The sequence below is a fragment of the Ursus maritimus genome, unplaced genomic scaffold (genome assembly GCF_017311325.1).
Source record: "Ursus maritimus isolate PB19 unplaced genomic scaffold, ASM1731132v1 scaffold_2, whole genome shotgun sequence".
Taxonomy (NCBI): Eukaryota; Metazoa; Chordata; class Mammalia; order Carnivora; family Ursidae; genus Ursus; species Ursus maritimus.
The window spans coordinates 1,945,569-1,964,404 of NW_024424452.1; the positions used below are offsets into that span (position 1 = coordinate 1,945,569).

General features: G+C 54.8%; 1 long non-coding RNA gene across 1 annotated transcript in view; it reads left to right on the top strand.

Moving 5' to 3' along the window:
• The first annotated feature begins 6,222 nt into the window (after nucleotides 1–6,222).
• LOC121103720 overlaps nucleotides 6,223–18,836 on the top strand; it is a 24,874-nt gene continuing 12,260 nt past the window's right edge. Inside the window, exon 1 of the long non-coding RNA XR_005835917.1 lies at nucleotides 6,223–8,912. This is a non-coding gene — a long non-coding RNA (uncharacterized LOC121103720). The remainder of the gene's footprint in view (nucleotides 8,913–18,836) is intronic.

Consider the following 18,836-nt stretch of genomic DNA (forward strand, 5'->3'; position numbering starts at 1 on the left):
GTGGCAGATCCTGATGCGGGCTTTTGGGTGGGCCACTGGAGGACAGCAGTGTCTGGAGGAGGGGAGAGTCCGGAGAGGGTCCCGGGCCAAGGCTTGGGAGAGAGCAGTGGGATCCAAGCTGCTCTGAGCTGTGGACACGGCTGTCTCCCCATGGCGTGTGTGCTTGTGGAGCCAGCACTTCTGGGCGCCCGGTGCGAACACCTGAGCTCCTTCCCGGGACGGTTCCAGGAAGCTGCCACCGACAAAGCCTGGGGGCTCGAAAACAATCTGGACGGAACTGTTTTTGCCCTTTCAGTTGGTTTTCTTCCAGACTATCTTGCTTCCGGGAGGTTTCCAGAATACTTTGGTTTTAGCACTTTGGGGCACAGATTCCCAAAATGGATTTGAAAGTGTCAGGTTTCCAAATAGGTTGGCTTCGATAGTGGTCCGGGCTTCTAAAAGGTTTGGTTGAAGAATGTTTTGGTTCTAAAATGTTCCAAAAATGTGTCCCCAAGCACAGAGCGCCCGCAGTGCTCCGGGAAGGGGCTGGGGCCGAGCACGGGGTGAGGAGAGGAAGCGCGTCTGTCGCGGTTGGTGGACTGGGGTGGGCAGGGCAGGCGGGCAGGGCCATCCCCGCCTTGGGGGGGGGGTCTGTGTGCTCCGTCCTCCGTCAGGAGGTGGGGGCTTGGCTCACGTCTGGCTCGCAGGACTGTGTTTGTGTCCTCAGAAACCAGTTCCCGCCCTTTCTCCCCCGCCGGCCCTGCGGGGCTTTCTGCTGATGGGTCCTCGGCTCTTTGTGAGGGGCCTTGTTCGTCCCGACCTCAGTCCGCACACCTGGCTCCTAGGTTCTGTCCACAGGCATCCGACTCCAGGGAGAAGGCTGACTGGAGACTGACTATTACTTTCAAGAAAGGAGATTTGTATGGGAAAAGGCACATGAGTGGGAACTCGGGGCTTTGTGCAAGGTTCTTGTAAAGTCACGGGCTGAGCCAGGACTATCGGTCCCGTTTTCTGGATAGGGAAATCGAGGCCCAGAAAGGCTGCGTAACCTGCTCTGATCCCACCACTACTCCAGGATCCACATGTTCTGACCCCAAACCCTTGCTTTTCCCAAACCTTTCAAAAGCCCCCTTAGGAGCCCTGCCTGCCGTCAGGGCATTTGAGCCAGGGCCCTCCCACAGCCCGTCCGAGTCTGCATGTGTCGGCCCCGGGGTCTGTGGTGCCAGGCCCAGCCTTGAGAGGAGCCAACCTAAGCCTGGACCGTGGCTGGAAGCGACTGGCATGGCCTCGGGTGCCTTGGCGCCCACACTGTTGACGGTGGAACATGGGGAGTCGTTGGGAAGAGCGCATAGCTGACAGCCAGCTGCGTGTCCTGGGGTGGAGTGATGTGGGTGACCCAGAGTGTTGGCAGAGAGGAGGAGAGAGGAAAAATCCAGCACTTAGGAAAAACATGGCCAGCCGAGGGCGTGGCTGGACATAAGCACCAGCACACCCGGGGCGCGGCCCCACCCTGGGCGCAGCGCCCGTCCAGGGAGCCAAGACGATCTCTCCTGAAATGTGTCAATTAATTTTGGGGCCACTTCCCGCCCGGCGGAGCTCATACCACTTGGGTGGCAGCCAGGGAGGGCTGGGCATGCCTGCGTCCAGGGCTGCTGGCTCCTTATCTGCCAAGGATGTCTGAGACCTCCTGCTCTAACTGGCCACGAGCTCCTCTGGCGCAGGTTCCGATGCCCCTCTGGGGAGGGATCTCACGGACATAATGCAAAGGAATCCGTCCTGGTACAAGGTACCGTGGAGCACCAGCCCAGCGGGGTGGTGAATGCCCGGCTGCGGTCTCCCCCATTCTTACGTCTTCCCGGGAGGTGGGAGCCCTGTGCCCACGGCCAGTGAGAAAGCAGGCAGCCCTGGCTCTCCGTCCCCGCCCTCCCCCCCCCAGCCGGGACTGCTCGCTGCCTGCTGCTGATCCGCACTCATGCTGCTTACCTGGCCTGGCCTGGAGATGGGCCCCGGTGCCGGATGGAGGGGGGACAGCAGCTTTGAGCCAGTCAGCGAAGCCCAGAATCACGGACTTCCAGTTCCTCCAGGTTCCGGCCATGGGTTCAAATTGAGCGAGGACAAGAGGGTCCTCATGGAGCCTCCCGGCCCTGGCCTGACATGCTGGGGGTTTGGGGCTTGGTGCTGGGGCCCGCCTCCCCAGGGATCAGCTGGCTCCTAGGGCCCCGCCGAGGGCCTCTCTGCTGTTGCTGTCTGCCCGTCCGTGCACGGACGCTGTGCAGATGTGCTGGAAGGACTTGAACAGCATCTGGGGTAGCCGCAGGGAGGTCGGTGGGCATCGAGGTGGGTGCCATGTCTTCCCATAGAACTGGATGTAGGCTCCTGTGGGCAGGGCTGCCCTCTATGGGTCACTTTCCTCAGGCCGGTGTCAGTCCCACGTGGCCAGCTTCCCTCCTTTCTCTTGCCTGCCTGGGTCCTGAAGGCATTTGGGTTGGCTGCTCTGACAGCCCAAGACCCCCTCTGGAGAGATCGAACCCGAGGTGCAGACGGGGACAGACTTGCCAAGGTCATAGAGAGGGCTGAAGTCAACCCCTGGCCAGGCTCCCTTTACTTGCTCCTGCCCTCAAGGCACAGTGACCGCATTGCCCTGTGGTGGCCGCCATGGGTTCTCCTGAGCGTGTGGTGTCCTCAGGAGGGAGCACATGGGGGCTCCAGGGGACCAGGGGCAGAGGAAGGAGGACAGCAGGAGGCCTCCTGACGAGAGGTCCTAGCCCTTCAGCGCACTGCACGGTTCCCACCATAGCAGGCCCCCCTATGTGCAAGGCTGTCCGTGGCCCACCATGCTATCTGGTGGAGGCCAGCCTCAGGCTGCACCGCCACCACCGGGCGAGGCTAGCAGCTTCCTCACGGCCTCCCCTCGCCACTTCTAACCCATCCTTCCCCTGACCACACCTTCAGGCCATAAAGGCCACGGGCTTTCTCTGAAGTCCCCTCTCTCTTGCATCTCCCCACCCACGGAAGGTCCACGTGGGAGCACAGAGGGTATTTTGCAGGACTTCCCTGAGAGGAGGCTTTTTTGGTGTTCCCACTGTCCCACTCAACAGTCGTCTGTCGAGAGAGTGAACACATTTAACATCCGTACAGATGAAGGAAATATTTGAGTTGGAGGAGGTCTTGGTGTCACCATGGAGTCCACAGCAGCCTTGCCTTGCACACCTGCCATGGCAGGGGGCTCACCACCTCACTGCCCCTCCTTCGTCGGACACTCGACCGTTTACATTCTCCGACGAATGTTGAGCCAGATCTGCCTCCTCTGAAGTTGGGAGCTGCACAGAACAAAACAGCGGCCTCATCCACGTGAGATGTGTGTAGATCTTGGAAGACTGCTGCTGCGTCTTGTCTCCCTCAGTTTTCCCCAAGAACTACTGGCATGAAGCTGGCAAGAGCGGAAGTCAGAGCCTGGCCGCCGACCCATCACCGCTTCGGGGGAATCCGCAACCCCGCCCCTCAGCCTCTGCCCCCACCTCCTGAAGAACTTTCTAGCTGGGCAAACAAGAGGTGGCCTTTCTGTCGGGGGTCTGAGCCCATCTGAGTCCCTCAGCCAGCGAAGGCGCTGAAGTCTGCTCTGCTCAGCACACTGCATGTTTTGAGGAAATGTGTTCTGTCTTGTCCAACACTCATGTATTATATAAGAATTGGCCACTGGAAGCCGTTTTCCTAGGCTTTCCTGAGCTCTGTGCACTGGGAGGGTGAGAAAACAGCAGCTGGGCATGCAGCCTGACCACAAAACTCAGGAGTGTGTGTGCGCACGTGTGCACATAGGTGAACATGTGTGTGCATGTATGCACCCACATGTGTGCACGATGCATGTGCACGTATGTCCACGTGTGTGCACATGTGTGTGCGTGCATGCATAGGTGACTGTGTGCTCACACGTGTGCATGCAAGTGTACTGCGTGCCTATGTGCATGCGTGTGTGTGTGTGCTCCAGCTAGACAGAGTTGCAGTTGCGGGACCACCTAGAAGTGCAAGAAAAGGCAACCCCAGGTGTCAACTGTGCCTTACACGGCTTGTGATCAGGGAAGCAGAGAGAGAGCAAGCAGACCCTCCCCTCAGGCACATGGACGGAGGCTTGCAGCAGACCGTGTGCCAAGGAGAGTGTGCAGTGTCACACGCACGGCCAGCGGCGTGAAAAGGCACCCACAGACGGGGGACGATGCTTGCAGCTCGTAGATCTGATAAGGGAGGAGTTTACAGAATAGAGAGAGACCTGATGTCCAAGAGAAAAACAGGCCCTTTCAGAAATGGGCAAAGGACTTGAATGGACATGTCTCCAGAGAAGACGGGAGCGGTCCATAGGCACAAGGAAAGCTGCTCGACATCGGCGATTCGTCAGGGAACTGCAAACTGAGACCTCAGTGAGCCATCCCCTGTCCCCCAGCAGGACGGCTGTGGTCAGACCGGCAGGCGCTGGCGAGGGTGTGCAGTGGGGCCCTTGGGCACCGTGGGCGGGCATGTCCGAGGGGGCTGAGCCCAGCAGCCTGGCGTGCAGGGCTTGGGGAGGTGGGCGTCCTCTGAGCCCCTCGGTCGGAGAGGATGTTCATCTCTGGCTTCCCCCGTGCCCGGCCCCCTCTGAATCGTCTGGGGGGCTCGGCTAGCGGGAACAGGTCAGGGAGCCTGGAGGAGGGTCTTATCCATGCAGGCCTGTCTACAGAAGCTTGAGGTGTGTGTGGGAGAGGGGTTCCCAGGGCCGCCCGCTGGTCACGTTCTCCGGAACGGGGATGTCGTCGCCAGGCTGGCCGTGCTCATGTTTCACAGGGACGTTGCCGTGTGTGATGAAGGCCCGGTGTCACTGACGGGGCTGGAGCAGAGCCAGCGGGTACAGGACCTCCCTCTCACGGAGGCCACGTGGCCTTGAGGTGTGCCCAGCCCTCCCTGCTTCCCCTGGCCACAGCCCTGCCGCTGACCCACAGGGTCCAAGCAGGCACGTCTTCCTCAACTGGTGACTTTGATCCAAGTTTTGTTAAAAAAAATGTTTTTTTGTGAAAAGAAGCACAATTACGGAACAGAATGCAAAATTACGATGAGTTTTTTCAGATGTTGGTAACAATAGGATTGGCCACCCTTTGTCAAGGTTTACTGATCGAATCCTCCAGAACCCTTTGAGCCACGTGGTGATTTAAAATTTGGGGGAGGGGGTGAGGAACTGCCTTAAAAAGAAGAAAGCAAGAGGTGAAATTAATTTTGATAACGTACTTGACCCGGTATATCCTAAATATTGTTCCAACTTGTGAGTCACATCAGAACTATTTGTGAGATAGTTCATGTTCTGGGTGGTCGGGGGTTTTTTGCACCAAGTCCCGGAGGTCCGGGTGCATATCACACTTGTAGCGTGTCCCCAGTAGGACCATGTTCTACGTGCTCAGTGGCCGCCGTGATGGGCTGCAGGGCTCTGGGGAGTGGGGCCCTGGAGCTGTTCCCATTTTATGCATGAGGAGACTGAGGCTCAAGGTCACACATCGAGGCCACCGTGCGGCAACCCTCCAGGATCTTGCCCCTTTCCAGGCCGGGACCTTCCCAGGGACATTGTCCTGGTCCCTTTGATTTCCCTGGAGTGACCCCCAGTGCTTCCACAGGGCCGATGCCCCCTCTCCTGCTGGCCGCTGCGGACCCTGCAGCCTTGTGCACAAGGGAACATGAAGAGCAGGGGCCCCCTGAACCGGGGGCGGGGGAGGAGCAGCAGCCCAGGCGGCCTGGGTCCTCAGAGGGGCCGTGTGGAGCTGGGCCGGCCTGATCCCCAGCGCCTCCCACCAGGGGGCAGCCTCGGGTCAGAAATGTGGCTTGTCAGGGGCTCTGCTGGGGTCTCCCAGGGCGCTCCCACAGCGAGCCTGCACGAGCCTCGCTGGTCAAGTGCTGGGCAGTTGCACTTCCTGGTGAATCTTTCTGGAATGATGGGCCCAGGGCCTTAAGACTGCTGTGGGCAGAGAGCCTCTGTTGGGGGTGAGTGGGACATGCCCAGCCTGGCCCAGAAGCTGGGTTGTGAATACCAGAGGCCTGGGTGGCCGAGCGAGGACGGCCCACTCGGAGGGCAGGGGGCCGGTCACCCCGACCTTGAACGTCCTCATATCCCCCATCTTTACAGTGGGTGTCCCCAGGCCCCTTACCCAGAGCAGGAAGCAAGCAGGAGCTAGCGTGGCCCAGGCCAACCCAGCCAGTGAGGGTACGGNAACCACCCGGGTTCACCTGCTCCCTCACTTGTCATCCCTGAGGAAGGGCACTGTCCTCCCTGGGCTCCTCATGGGGAGTCCGGGAGATGTGTGGCTCGCCACCCCCAGGCCCTGAAGTCCTGTAGACGTGCCCCCTGGACCACCAGGCCCGAGCCTGTGTTTGAGCCTTCTCCATCCTGGAAGTGGCCTGGGGTCATCCTGACACACACACATACAGATGTTTGCAGTGTCCGCGATGCTGCCCGAGTGTGGCAGGACCCAGCCCCTGCCCTCCAGCACGTACTTGTCCACGTGGGGGGCCCCCAGGGGCAGGCGCTGGTGTCCCTTCCCACAAGTTGCTGCCTCTGCCTGGGACTTGGACCCTCAAATCCCATTTTCAGGCCCCAAGGAGCCCACTGCTGGGAGCCCCCTTTGGGGGATCCCTTAGATAAAGCGGAGGATCCTTTTGCTGGGGGACAAAGGCCTGTCCCAGCTTCCTGGGGCAGGGTCCTGCTGCATTTCAGAGCCGTGGTCTTGGTGTGGATCAATCAGTTGCACTCAAGCAACGTCTTGTCTCTAGGATGTTCTGTCCCTGTCGCTCCTGGGGCTTCTGCCCACTGGCTCCCAGCCTGCTTTGCTTTCTACCAGCCAGGGTCCTCTCCAGGCCCCTCCTCCAGGCAGCCTTCCCTGACCGCCTCTAAACTCCTGCTGCCCTTGAACTTGGAGCAATGGCTCTCCCCGCCCCACCTGAATTGAAATTCTGATCACCTCTTCCCTGGGACATTTGTAGTATTGTCCTCACTCTCAGTTGTGAGGGATCATATATACACAGTTCAGCACAGAAACCCCAAGTGCACAGTCTGATAAGTTTTCACATACGTGTGTCCTGTGTAAGCACCACGCAGACCAGGACCCAGAACGTTCCCAGCTCCTGGGTGATGGGGGTCTCCCCGCTGGGGTCTCCTGCCTCCTTTCCCTCCACTCTGCGTCCCTCTCCCTGTAGCTGGGCTCTGAACACGTTTTCCTCAGATTTGCGGAGACTCCCGGGGGCCTACAGAGCCCCTGACATCCTCAGCCTGATTGCAAAGGCCTGCCCCAGTAACGCCCGCACCAGTCATCTCTGCCTATGCTGTCGCTGTTGGCGCCCGGCACCACGCCCCGCCTCGCTTTCCCGCCTTGCCGTTATCTGTGCTGTCCGCCCACCCCCTTACTTCAAGGTCAGCTCATCCTTCGTGGGCAGCTCTCAGAACCAGGGGCTGGCCCTGCCCTTGTGTGACCTGCCCCAGCTGACCACCCGGACCTCCCCCCGTCCTCCTGAGACATCCTTGCCTTGTGTCCTTGGGCCTGGTGTGGGGGATGTGCTCCCCAAGCACCTGTCGGAAGGACAGATGTGGGAATTTCGCCTGGATCCGTCAAGGTGACAAAAAACCGAAACTGACTTCAGCAAAATTTAATTTAAAAAATTTGTTTTGATGTCTGGGGTACAGATGGTGATTGAACACATGCACCTGCTTTGATTCCCTTTGCAGCTTCCCCGAAATGACAGTAATGAGATATTTTTACAGGCATAAATCTGCAGGTATAAGGAGGACAGGAGAGGATGTGACAGCAGCAAATGTTAGAAACCAGAGCAGAGACAACAAATGGTAATGACACGCCATCTCAGAGAAGTAAACCCTCAACAGCCGTGGGAAAGCTGAGACCAGCCTGACTTGTTCCCGGCGTTCTCAGAGGGGCTGACAGGAGGTGTTACCAGGATGGGGGGGGGGCGCAGATAGTCCCCAGATGCCCCTCCCCGGCCCCCTGCAGCCTCTCCCCAGCCTGGCCCTGAGAGGGAGGGAACAATGATGTGTGTTCCTGGGGATCCCAGGTCCCACGGATGGCAGGCGTCCTGGACTGACGGTAGACGGGAACAGACTTCCACACCACTCAGAAAACGAGCATCTTCTCTGGGGACCGAGCAGCCCTAGAGGAGAGACCCAGCAAAGACCCTAACAACAGAGCTCCCTGGCCAGCTGGTCCCTCCAGCCGGCCAGCCCTGTCCAGGGCTCAGAGCATTCCACAGCCTGCTTGGCCCCTAGGTGGTGGCTCTCTCCTTGTTCCCTCCCAGTCACTCACTCTGGGGGGAAGCCAGCACATGTCAGGACATTCAAGTGGCCCTAAGGAGGGTCACCGGTTGAGGACCCGAGACCCTCACCTGTAGCCAGCGGGAAGCGGGGCCTCCTACCCCATTCAGGCCTTCAGATGACATCAGCCCCAACCAACATTTGCTCCCCAGGAGGGCGACCTCTTGAGAAACCCCGAGCCAGAGCCACTACCCAACGTCACTCTAGAATTCCCAACCCACAGAAACAGATAATCAGTGATTGCTTCTGTCGCTGTTCTTCTGACCTCTTGTTTTGAAATAATTACAGATTCACGGGGAGCTGCAAAGACAGCACAGAGAGGTCCCGTGTTTTCCCCCAATGGCTACATCTCATGTGATCATAGTATCAAATCAAAACCAGGCGGTTGATGTTAGTGTAACGGGCGTATCTTCTTCCGTGTCCCGTGATCACTTGTGTGAACGTGGAGCCACCACCGCAACAGGACCCAAAACGCTCCACCCCTGTGCGGACCCCCCTTGTGCCGCCGTTCAGTCGTACAGCTGACCCCAGGCCCGCCACCCCTCACCCTGACTTCCGTCTCTGTGGTTTTGTCATTTCGAGAATGTTTCCTGAGTGGGATCATATGGTATGTTGCTTTTTGAGGTTAGCGTTTCTCAGTGTAGTGCCATGATGCCAGGAAAAGGTTCATCCTTTCTGTCCCTGTGCCGTAGTCCATGGGATGCCCCACCGCGGGCGTGCTGGTCCGCGAGCTCTTGTAGCGGGCACAGAAGCGCGCTCTGGTCTGCGTTTGCCCAGCGGCTGGTGCCGTTGCCACATCCGGAAGCGTCTCTGCGTGTTTTCGCCCATTTGGGGGGTTTTGTGAGTTCTTACTAACTCTAGATATGAGTCCTTTGTCAGGTGTGTGGTTTGCAGATGTCTGCTTCCAGTCTGTAGCTTGTCTTCTCCTCCTCCGGGGGGGTCCTCTGCGCAGCAGCAGGACTCGATTTTGTTGAAGTTCCCCCTACTGGTGTTTTCTTGTGCAGCTTGTCATTTTGGTGTCACTCCTAAGCTCTGGATCCTGAAGATTTTTGCCTGTATCATCTTCTGAAAGTTTTATATTAGTGCACGGTCCATTTTGAGTTGGTTTTCTAACCAGGTGTTTGTGGATTGAAGTTTGCCTTTGCCTTTGGGTATTCAATTGCCCCACACTGTTTACTGAAAAGGCAATCTTGCCGCCACTGAATTTCTCTCGCACTTTGTCAAAAGTCAGCTGGCGGTACTTACACAGGGCTTTTTGTGGGTTCTCTAGCCCGTCCCATTGGCCATTGTGTCTGTCTTCTGCCGATCCCACCCAGTGTTGGTCACTGCCACTCTCTAGTAAGGCTTGAAATCGGGTAGAGGGGCTCTTCTCACTTTTCTTGTTGAACTTTGTGTTACCTCTTCAAGTCCTTTTTCCTTCCCCCGTCAATTTTAGCATAATTATGTCTGTATTTACAAAAAAGAATATTTCCAGAATTTTTATAGGAATTGCATTAAGCCTGTGTATCAGTTTGGGGAGAAGTGACATCTTCCTGATGTTGAGCCTTCTAATCCATGAGCATGGTATGTCTTTCCATTTATTTTGTTTCTTTCTTCAGAGTTTGCAGTTTTCAGCATAGAAGTCTGTACATGTTTTGTTAGGTTCACATCTATGCATTTGAGTTGAGGGTTTTTTTTTTTTTTGAGAGATTGTAAATGGTATTGTATATTTTTAAAATTTATGTTATTTAATTTTTTAAAGATTTTATTTATTTGTCAGAGAGTGAGAGCACAAACAGGGAGGAAAGGCAGAGGGAGAAGCAGGCTTCCTGCTGTGCGAGGACCCCCGATGCGGGACTTGATCCCAGGACCCCAGGATCATGATCTGAGCCAAAGGCAGATACTTAACCAGCTGAGCCACCGAGGTGTCCCTTTTTTTTTCTTTTCTTTTCTTTTTTTTTTTTTTAGAGAAATAGAGAGAGCACGTTTATGAGCTAGGGTGGTAGAGGGGGCAGAGGGAGAGAGAGAATCTTAAGCAGACTCCACACTCAGCACAGAGCCCGACTTGGGGGTCGATCTCACGACCCTGAGGTCATGACCTGAGCCTAAATCAAGAGTTGGTCACTTAACTGACCGAGCCACCCACGTGCCCCAGATACAATAATACCACAAAAATAATCAATGTCTACTTCTTTAAAAATGGCTTTGTTGAGATGCGCTTAACACAACATAAAATGTACCTGTTGTTCGTGACTTCTACCAAATTCACAGGATTGTGCAACCACCACACCACAACCCAGTTTCAGACGTTTCCAACACACTGAAAGCTTCTCCCGTCCATCTACAGCCAGCCCCTGCTTCCGCCTGAGCCCCTGGCATCCGTGTCCGTAAATCTGCCCTTTCTGAACGTTCACAGACGTGGAACCCTACGGTACGGGGTCCTCCTCGTCCAGCTGCGTTCACCATCACTTCTTGAGTCTCTTCCACGTCTCAGGGATCTGTGCCTCCTCCTTTTCTTGTTGACTAGCGTTCCGTTGTGTGGATGGACCACATGTGGTGCGTCCTTTCCCCAGTCAATGGACATGTAGATGGTTTCCAGGTCGGGGCTGTTATAGAGATACCGCTACAAACATACATGTACTCAGCGTGTAGACATACGTTTTCATTTCTCTTGGGTAGATTCCCGAGCGTGTAATTGCTGGGTCGTATGTTAAGTTCGTTTAACTTTTTAAAGACGCTGTCGGGGTGCTTTCGCGAAGCGACCGTACTGTGCTATCCCGGCAATGCGTGAGGGTTCCAACTGCTCCCCATCCTGTGCTGAATTACTGACTTTCTTGATGATAGCCCTTCCAGTAGGTGTGTCCTGGGATCTCATCGTGGTTCTAATTTGCATTTCCTTAATGACTAATGATGCGGGGGATCTTGCTTATATATATGCTTCTTATCAATTCACATGTCTTCTCTGATGCACGTCTATTCAGGTCTTCTGCCCATTTTCACATTAGGTTTTCTTACTCGTGTTTGTTTTCTGTGTATCCATGTGTACGTGGACGTGAGTCTTTTATCAGATACACACTTTGCACATATTTCCCCCCAGTTTATGGCTCGTCTGTTCATTTTCTCAGTGGGGTCACGGAAAGAGAATGTTTTAAATTTATGGTGAAGTATAGCTTATTGATTTTTCTTTAGTGGATTGTGCTTTTTTGGTGGCATATCTAACTCAGGATTATAGAGATTTCCTCTGTTTTCTTACAGAAGTTTTCTAGTTTTTGCTGTTCACATGGAGCCTTTTGAGCGACTCCTCGTGCTTGGTGTAAGGTTTATCCTCTGTGTTTGCAATACTCCATTGTTCTAGCGCCATTTGCTGAAAAATCTATCCTTTCTCCATTGAACTGTCTTGGTACTTTTGTTGAAGATCAACTGCCCGTAAATACAAGGGCTAACTTCTGGACTCTCAGCTCTGTTCCCCCGATCTGTATGCCTATCCTTGTGCCAGTGTGACAGTGTCTTGATTCCTGTGGTTTTATCGCACGTTGGAAGTTGTGTAGTGCCGGTCCTCCAGCTTTGCTCTTCTCTTTCAAAATTGTTTTGGCAGTTGTTTGAGGTCCTTTGAATTCCCATACAAACTTTGGGATCAGCTTCTCAATTCCTACCCAAAAAAGCCTACTGGGATTTTGATAAAGATTGTGTTGAATCTATAGGTCACTTTAGGGGAGAATTGCATATAGAATGTCTTTCCATCTACTTAAATCCGATTTAATTTGTGTCAGCAATGCTTTGTTCTTTTCAGTATACAAGGCTTGCCCTTCTTTTGTCACATTTATTCTTAAGCATTGTGTTATTCTTTGTGCTATTGTAGATGGAATTATTGATTTTATTTTCAGAATATTCATTGCTTGTATGTAGAGCTATAATTGATTTTTGTATATTAATCTTATATCCTGCTACCTTGCTAACCTGGTTTATTAGTTCTGGTAGCTCTTGGTGGGCGGTGGGGGGGATTCCTTAGGATTTTCTGCATTAAAGATCATGCCATCTGTGAATAAAGGTAGTTTTACTTCTTCCTTTGCAATCTGGATTCCTTTAGTTTCTTTCTTTTGTTTTAGTTCATTTTATTTTTTCTTTACCCCACTGGCTAGAGTCTTCAGGATAATGTTGAATAACCAGGATAACAGATAGCCTCGGTTTGTTCTCAGTGTTAGAGGGAAGAAGTCAGTCTTTGGGTGTTAAGTACAACTAATAGCTACGGCTTCTTATAGAGGCCTCTATCAGTTTGAGGAAGTCCCCTTCCATTTCTAGTGTGTTGTGAGTTTTTAATCATCAGCCAATATTAATCTTGGTCCGAGGCTTTTCCTGTGTCTATTGACATGATCATGTGTGTTTTGTCCTTTATTCTATTAATTCAGTGTATCACATTAATTGGTTTTTGAACATTAAACCAACTTTGCATTCCTGGAATAAATTCCATCTGGTCATGGTGTAGGATCCTTTTTACATGTTGCTGGATTCGGTTTGTAACATTTTATTAAGGATTTGGGTTTTTTTAAAGATTTTATTTATTTATTTGACAGAGAGAAACAGCCAGCGAGAGAGGGAACACAAGCAGGGGGAGTGGGAGAGGAAGAAGCAGGCTCCCAGTGGAGGAGCCCGATGTGGGCCTCGATCCCAGAACGCCGGGATCACGCCCTGAGCCAAAGGCAGACGCTTAACCGCTGTGCCACAGGTGCCCCTATTAAGGATTCTTGCATCTGTGTTCCTGAGGACGTAGGTCTGCAGTTTTGTTTTGTTTTTTTAAGATTTTATTTATTTGAGAGAGAAAGAACATGAGCAGGGGGAAGGGCTGAGAGAGAGGGAAAAGCAGATTCCCCGCTGAGCAAGGAGCCCGATGCGGGGCTCAACCCCAGGACCCAGAGATCATGACCTGAGCCAAAGGCAGACACTTAACCAACTGAGCCCCCAGGTGCCCCAGTCTGCAGTTTTCTTTTGATTTCATTGTCTGCCCTTAGAATCAGGGTAATGTCACCCTTGTGCTTGATCTTGTGACGGATTTGATATTATTTCTTCTCTAAGCATTGGGTAGAATTTCCAGTAAGGCCACGTGGGCTAGACTTGCATTTGTGGGAAGTATTAACACGGCTGCCCCAGCTCTCTCATGGCTGTGGTTTACATATCCGTTTATCTTCCTCTGTTTGTGCCTTTGAGTCAAAGGTTTAGACAGCATACAACTGGATCTTGATTTTTTTAAGTATTTAGAAAACGGAGTCTGAAAATCTCTGCCTTCTGATTGGGATGTTTAGCTGCCAGTTTACATTTATTTTTTATTTTATTTTTATTTTTATTTTTTTAGATTTTTATTTATTTATTTATTTGACAGACAGAGATAGCCAGCGAGAGAGGGAACACAGGCAGGGGGAGTGGGAGAGGAAGAAATAGGCTCCCAGTGGAGGAGCCCGATGCGGGGCTCGATCCCAGGACCCTGGGATCACGCCCTGAGCCGAAGGCAGACGCTTAATGACTGAGCCACCCAGGCGCTCCCCCAGTTTACATTTAATGTAATTATTGACATAATATCTATCAACCTGGTTCTGTGGACCTCCAGCACCAACCGAGTGCCCCACAGTTCAGTTCGGTTCCAACACTAACTTCCTGGGGTCAGTGCAGACCCCACGGGTGAGGGGCCCCCACTTCAGACATCAGCTGCAGGTCCAGGGTCCCCAGGCTGCCCCAACGCCCATCTGACTTGGCTGCACATTCATTGGCTCTCGTGACCTCCCTCAGGGTCAGTAATTCCCTAGAATGACTCCTAGAACTCAAGCACCACACTTAGGATTACAGTCATAATACAGAGAAAGCAACTTGGGAACAGCCAAACGGAGAAGATGCACAGGGCGAGGTGGGGGTTGGGGGACGGGTGCCCAAGGTTCCACACCCCCTCCAGATGCACCACCCTCCCAGCACAGAGAGGGTGTGTCACCACCTGGAAGCACCAGACCCCCTTGTCTGGGGGTTTAGATGGGGTTTCAGCGCTTAGGCATGGCTGATTAGATCATTGACCATTAATGATTAAACTCGGTCTTGAGCCCTCTCCCTTCCCTGGAGGCTTAAAGTTCCAACCCTCTAACCTGCGTTGGTTCCTCTGGGCACCACCCCTCCCGAAGCTGTCCAGGGCACTCCCCCACCTGGAGTCCCCACATTAGCATAAACCCAGGTGTGGGCCACAGGGGCTGAGTACGAATAACAGAAGGTATCAGTTCGGAAGTTCCAAAGATTTTCAGAGCCCTGTGCCAGCAGCAAAGACCAAATACATACACTGGATGATTCCATGCTTAGGTTTACCTCTTTAGTTTTGCTGTTTGCTTTCCGCGTGTCTCCCGTCTGTTTCCTTCCTCTGTTCCCCCTTCACTACCTTCTTTTGTGTTATAGAAATGTTTTCTAGTGGGCTATTTAAATTTCTCTGTTGATTTTTTGTAAACTGTGTTAATTTTTTCTCGCAGTGATTGCTCTGGGGGTTGCATGCGCCTCTTGTCACAATCCCCTTCTGATTAATCCTGACTCAATTCCAGGAAAACACGGGAACTTCGCTGCTCGTGGCTGGGTCTCTCCCCACTGCCCTGTGTTGTTATTGCTGATAAGCTGCATAAGCGAGACGTGCATGTAGGTGGCGTGTTCACGCGTGCAGTCATCCCCAGAGCTTTCCATTTCTCTCTGTGGACTCGAGTGACCACCTCGTGTTGTTTCTTTGCAGCCTGAAGGGCTTCTCTTAGCGTTCCTTGTAAGACAGGCCGGCTAGCAACACGTGCCCTTAGACTTACTGCACCTGGAAATGGTTTTCCTTCGTCTTCATTTTTGTAGATAGTTTTGCTGGATATACGATTCCGGGTTGGCTTTTTCCTCCCTTTAGCACTCTGACCATGTCATTGCACTGTCTTCACCGGCTTCTCTTGTCTCTGGTACGAAGTGAGCTGTAACGCTGTCGTGCCTGAATATGTGAGGGTTTTCCTCTTGCTGTCGCATACTTTCTTCCTGGTTTGATGATGACCTTGTGGCGGCTTTGAGCCAGCGGGTGCAAGCAATAGCCCCAATCTTGCAAATTCCTTCCAAGATCCCAGTCTGGGAAGTAGATGCGTCAAGCAGCCCGTCCTTGCTGATCTGGGCAATGAGACAAAGGGTCCCCCCAGAGGACCCTCCACGTACCTCCAGGGTACCTCCCAGAGATGGGAGGGCAGACTCCAGCATCGTCCACAGCCCAGGACCACACTGTGCAGGGCAGGGCTGGTCTCCAAAGGGAAACTGGCATGTGCTTGGAGAAGGGCAAGTGAAACAGGGTCCCTCCTACTGAATGGGGAGGAATTAAGGAAGGTGACAGTTTATAGGGAGAGAGTCAAGAGAAAGGCATTTGGGCAGAGTGGTCAGTGGGGGCAAAGGTTTGGAGGCCACACAGTGTGCAAGCGGCATGTGCTCTTATCTGCCTGGGGACAGGAGCACAGAGGGCGGGAGGAACTTGTCAAGCCACCGTGCTGGCTCACATGTGTTCATGGTCCACATCATAGTAATGCTGTCGTTTCGCCAGTGCTGCCCAGCAAAGGTTGGGCATCCCACCCGCTGTCTGCTTGAAGTAAGCCCTCACTCAGAGCCTTATCCAAGGCTGGCCCTGACTCCCTAATGCACATCTTCTCCGGGCCTCGGTTTCCCCATCTATTAAGCCAGGGTGCACTCACCGTCCCAGGGCTGCTGAGAGGCTGGAGCGTGGGAAAGCGCTCAGCTACACGTCCATGGCCAAAGACACGCCAAGGCCATTGTGCCAGCCGGGTCTCCTGGGCGCTTGCCACACTCTGGCGCCCAAACAATGCCCGCCTCTGAGTGGAACTGCGGGTGGGCCGTAACCATGGCGAGGGGCCCTGCAAGGCAGCAGCGCCAACTGCCTGTCCGGGGTCAGCCCGGCCTGCGGCCCTGGTTACGGCTTTGTCCCACGGGCTGGAACCAGTCCCGTGCTAGCAGGCTTAGAATGGCTGGCTGTCAGGGAGGGCAGTGCTTACCGAAAAGGAATGGAGCTCTTGGCTGGAGAGAGGTTGAGGTTGAGATGAGGATGGGGAGCTGTTTCCAGGGTCCTGAAACCACAGCCAGGTTTGGGTTGGTGCGTGGCCTGGGTCACCGTGCTGCTGGCGGTGCCTTCCCCACAGGGCCATAAGGAGCCTCTCCGCCCCCCCCACCACACCCCCACCCTCTGTGCAGGGCCCCACAAGGTGCAGGGCCCTGGTGCTCCCGGAAGGAGGCTGCCTCTCCAAGTTCCGGGATGTTCCAGGCAGCTGGCCAGAGTACACGGGGTCCCCTCCGGGCTTCCCCGCACTCTCTCACAGCCTGGATGCAGCTCGGCCACCGGCTCTGCCTCCTTCCCATGAAGTGTGGGCCATGAGTGTGGGGCCTCTGCCAGGCCCAGAGTGACCAACAACTCCCCAGCCGTGGGGGTCAGGGTCTCCCCAAAATCTGTGTTTACAGACCCATGTTTGCAAACTTTAGACCTCATTTTTTTTAAGTAAGGAGAAAAACAATACAAATGGGACTGAATATATGTATTTTTCCAGCTGCAGCCACCCGGATATCTAGAAGACTGAAATCAGATTGCCTAGGTTCAAATCCCAGCTCTGCCACAGACATGCTGTGTGACCTCAGGCAGATGCCTCCCCTCTCTGTGTCTGAGTCCCCTCATCTATGAAGACAACCCTATAGGGCTCTTGTGAGGATACGTGAGGTCATCACTGAGTGTTTAGAAAGGACACCTGCTCTCCTGAGCCCTCAAGGGCCTGGCCCCTCTCTGAGCCTCCCCTGTTCTAGCTCTCCTGAGTTCCCTGATTGCCCTCCTCTCTGCCAGGTCTGCCTTTAGCCCCGAAATCCACATGAAGACCCCAGCCAGGGACGGGGAGAGAGCAGAGAGGGAACTGGGTGTGGGAGTGGCCCAGACTCTGGAGGACCTAACTGTCAGAGGTGCTACCACCCACCCCCAAGCTGGGGACAGGACCCCACCCCACTGGAGGGGCCTCTAGAGGAGATGGGAAGTCAGGGAGAGCCGCAGGAAGAGGGGGAGAGGCAGGGTGGTGTTTCTTCCCCAACCAGTCATCCTCTCCCCATTGGTCTGGGCTGCCCTCCTCTTCCTGGGGGAGGGGGCTGGGACCCAGGCCCTGCTGGAGGGGCCAGGGCAGTCTAGGGTGGGGACTTTCCACCCCTCTCCTCTCCTCCCCCATAGGAACCTAAAATATGGCTGGCGGGCTAAAGCACAATGAGGCCAGCCAGACCCTATCCTAACCCCCTCTGTAAACGAGAAGCACTGCTCCCCAGTAAAAAGCCAGGACCACGCATAATACAGAGAGGGGGCTCAGTCGTCTCTGTAGGGCCCCACCCTCCATGGCCTGACAAGCCTTGCCCCAGGACCCACCGGGCTGCCGACCAGAGGGGACAGCTCCAGGGTCAGGCCACACCAGTGCCACCTCGCCCTCCTGCAGGAGAACTGTCAGGCCCAGAAGACCCAGGGCTGGGGGCTCCATGCCGACTTGAGGAGCCCCCCCCCAGTCAGCTGGGGGTCAGTGAACTGGGCTCCCGTGGTGACTTCCATGGTGCACCAAAGCTGGACCTGGGGTGCCCTGCAGAGGAGGGGTGCAAGCAGGGGGTGTTATGCTTCCCTTTTTGCCCCACCCCCACCTCCTGGCAGTCCTGGGGTCATGGAGAGGGCAGAGAGGGAAAGCCTTTGGGTCTCATCCAAGAGGAGTTCTCCCAAAGGAGATGGAGCCCACTGCCCAGGTGCAGAGAGGACACGATCCTCTGGCAAGTTCCCCTACAATGAGAGCCCTTGCCGTGCCCTCCCCCATCTTGGCCACCCTACTTGGCCCACTTTGACCTCTGCCCCTGGGTGGGTAGAAGCCTCAACCCCTGCCCAAACCCCTCCTTCCAAAGGGTCCCTCCTACCCAGGGTTCCTCCCCCACCCAGCCCCACCCCACAAGTGCCCACAGCCCCCCAGCCCCCTGGGGTCCCATCCCTCTGGGCCAGGCTGCTCATCTCCTCCTTCCCCCGGGGGGGGTGTCTCTGTGGCCACTGCTGGGGGTGGGGGGCTCAGGGTCGTCCTGGCCTGCCCTCTCGAGTAGAGGGCTGCTCTGCTTGGTGCTGAAAAGACAGCTCCGGCCAGCGACCAGAGGATTTGGAGGGAGGGAGCTTGGAAGGACCGCCCCACTTGCTCCTGACCGACCTACCGCTATGATGCAGGGTGACCAATGAGGAGGGGGTGGGGGCCCAGGCTGAGTGGGAAGGGGGAGCTGAGGCCAGCGTCCAGGTCCCACTGCCGTCCCTCTCTGTGTGCCAACTGTCCCCCGCCTGGCAGCTCCAGGGCCTCACAGCCCCCAGGCTCCTGGAGACGGCTGCTACCCCATTTCACAGGAGAGGAAAGTAGGTTTCAAAGAAGAGCGGTGAACGGTAGCGAATGTAGTTAGGGATGTGTGAACTGGGGTGTCCAGGTGCAGTTCTGAGGTCGGCCACTTGGGTTGAAGCGCGGGGGGGGGGGGGGGG